The 3,021-nt window shown below is 32.5% G+C and overlaps 1 long non-coding RNA gene across 1 annotated transcript; it reads right to left on the reverse strand.

The window, feature by feature from the left end:
- Positions 1-1,015: 1,015 nt before the first annotated feature.
- On the reverse strand, positions 1,016-1,898 carry LOC136812509 (uncharacterized). The gene is made up of 3 exons (XR_010847359.1): positions 1,816-1,898; positions 1,501-1,653; positions 1,016-1,114 (listed from the first exon to the last, which is right to left on the reverse strand). It is a non-coding gene; the product is annotated as an uncharacterized lncRNA (long non-coding RNA).
- Between the last annotated feature and the right edge of the window lie 1,123 nt (positions 1,899-3,021).

Consider the following 3,021-nt stretch of genomic DNA (forward strand, 5'->3'; position numbering starts at 1 on the left):
GGCAAAATGAAGAAGTTTTTTAAATATTCTTTCTAAATTTAATAAACGGGGGACACGACACGTACATGACACGTCCTGGGTGGAAAACTTTCGGGAAATTAATTAGCGGGTCCCCCGTCTATTAGAGACCTAAGAGTATCTAAGATTTTTCTCACAGGAATAAACTTTTACAAAGAAAAATTTGACCAAAATTCAAGAAATTTATAAAAGTTTTTTCCTGAGAAAATATCTTCAAGTATATATTTGTCAAAATATTCTTTGCTTACCAAATGATGTTTTGAACTCCTTGTAGAATTTCTTGTGTTCGGATGGATCAAACCACAAAGTTAACAAAGACTTGGTGATTCCTAGCAATATACCATGCATGTAATCTGGAACCACACCATCACAGAGACTGAACTCTGGTAAAACCATTAAACAAGATGGTCCTTTGATACCATTCACCTAGTGAAACACCAAGATAATTTTTTTTTTAAATTTTGAATATCACAACAATAACAAGTTTGCTTCGAATACCGTATAGAAGATTAATAGAATCACATAGTGATAGTGTTCTTTATTAAACAATCGACTAAATATTCAAATCACCTTTTTCCCAGTGTCGAATGCTTTCTTAGCATCACTTAAAAAACTAATATCAGTTCTTTGTTCTGCCTCAACTGCTTCTTCGTATGGATAGACATGGACATTGTTTATGTGAGCCCCTTCAATGAGACAAGCATTGCACCCAAAATAGCCATTGTGTTGATTCATATTTAATATGGGTGCTTTCGCTATGAGATCCAATGAAGACACCACTGAGTATAGTTTAATGTTTTTGTCATTGTCCAGATTTATACCTAAACAAAATATCAACAAAAGATTGATGGAAATAATGTAAAGCGAGTGTGTAATGTAATTGATAATTAAAACAGACATGTATTCTTAAAGCCTGCAAAGAATTTCTATTGCACTTCTTTGAAATAATTAAACTGTAAAAAAAAGTATATAAGTATACATACCCTCGTGAGCTAATTCAACTAACTCTTCAGCAAATGGTTTCAAAAATGGATAAATAGGAGGTTTTCCTTTTCCTTGCCAAAGACCCCACAAGGCAACATTTTTACATTGGAATCTGAAAAATGTAAAGAGATTTAATTTGTAAAATAAAGATGCCATATATACCTTATTGGAACTAATTTTCGCGATCGAAAAATAAAATCAGAAAAATTGCACTTCACAGGAACGAATTTTTGCGGCTTTGACCTTTCTTGGACCAATTTCTTTCATTTTCCTAGGGGTTTTCAGAAAAAACACATTTCGCTGGTTCAAATTTTCCCGGTTTTGGCAAAAAAACACGAAAAAGCGAAAATTAATTCCCGCAAAAATTAGTTCCAGTAAGGTAGATATTATAAATCTGAAAATTTTAAAATAGCAAAATCAGTTTATTAAGTAGGAATGATATGAACGATTTGAGTTCTATTTCAAAGTGTTTCCAAATGATATCAATTATAATTATACCTTTCAATGGCTGGTATCTCATTGATGGCAGCATATACAGGCCAGATCTCTATCCTAGATGACTTGTATAAAGCCACACCATCTGTGTTGAAGATGATTGTTAAGTTATCTGTGTTAAACAGTGGTCCACCTTCCTTGCACAACTTCTTATAACTTAAAAAAATTAAAGTTCTAAAGGGGTAAAAATTTGAAGTTTATCAAAGATATATGCCAGCCTAGGTTCCAAATAAATGCCCCTCCCCTCCGCTTGTGGATTTTAAATTTTTTTTTCACCCCCACTGACATTATTGAACTTATTTTTCAAAAGGAACTTACCATTCTCCATCAATAATGTCTGCATAATTTCTACTTTCTTTGTTGCAGGATCTCTTATCAATGGTTTTCTTGATCTTGTTCCACATTCCAGGTCCTTTATAAAAAAAACTTTCATTGATGCTTGAATTGTAGAGGAGTCAGTTAAGAGGGGCTTGGGCACCCCAGAAGAAAATTTATAAAATAGGGGGAGGTTAAAATAAAGTAATTGACCCTGATTTGTTTTGGACACTTCTTGAAAGTCACAATTTAACTTAATAAGTTACAAAAACTAAAATATGATATATGATTAAACTAATTCAAAATATCTAAATGAAATAAACTCACTATTAATAATTGATTGAATCTGCTCTTTTAACGAAGATGTCAATACAAAAGATTTTTTCAGCCGGTTTTCCTTGGGTCCCTTGTACCTAGTCCTGGAAATTGAGAAAAAAAAGCAAATTTCAAATTTCAAGTGATTATTAAAAGAAGGATAATGTAATACATTATGTAAGACATTATAGTGCTTTTCACAATTAAACGCAAATGATTGAATTGAATGATAAAATAGCTAAAACCACATATCCCAGTACAGAACTTTGTAGTGCAAACAGTGACATTTTCATCGTCTGGCCATAGTGAATAGCATAATTCACAATATTCTATGAATTTAATGCCATCATCATTCTTTAATCCTGCAACTTTCTCTTTTAACTTTGCGTATGATGTCAAACACATATTTTCAGGAGGTAAGTGATATTCTATCATTTTAAGTACGTCATTCATGCACTCTCCTGACAGGTTATGCCTAATGGAAAGTCCTAAACAAATTGCTGCATGATCTTTAATAGTTAGTTGTGAATGTTGCTTTCCATTCCGAAAAAGCCAGTCATCCTCGTAATCTGAGCAATCACTATCACTACAGGATTCATCGTCATTATTATTGGTTTCTAATTCTGATTCTGATTCTGATGTATCTAGAAAGTGAAGAAATTTTAATTTTGCTACACAGCCACAGCTGAGCAAAGTTGCAAATAGACAGACTTTATAAATAGTATTTAACCTGTTTACATTACAAAACGGAACAAAACGAAAAAGCCAAATTATACCGTCAATCCATTTTCTATGCCTTTTAAGCGTCCGGTTATTGGACACTGCCCTTCTTAAAATCTCAAAAAATGTGTACAAAAAGCAGCCTTTTTTGAGCAAACAAGCAACAAAAATACC

This window comes from Clytia hemisphaerica, unplaced genomic scaffold (genome assembly GCF_902728285.1).
Source record: "Clytia hemisphaerica strain Z4C2 unplaced genomic scaffold, Clytia hemisphaerica genome assembly, whole genome shotgun sequence".
In the NCBI taxonomy this organism is placed as follows: domain Eukaryota; kingdom Metazoa; phylum Cnidaria; class Hydrozoa; order Leptothecata; family Clytiidae; genus Clytia; species Clytia hemisphaerica.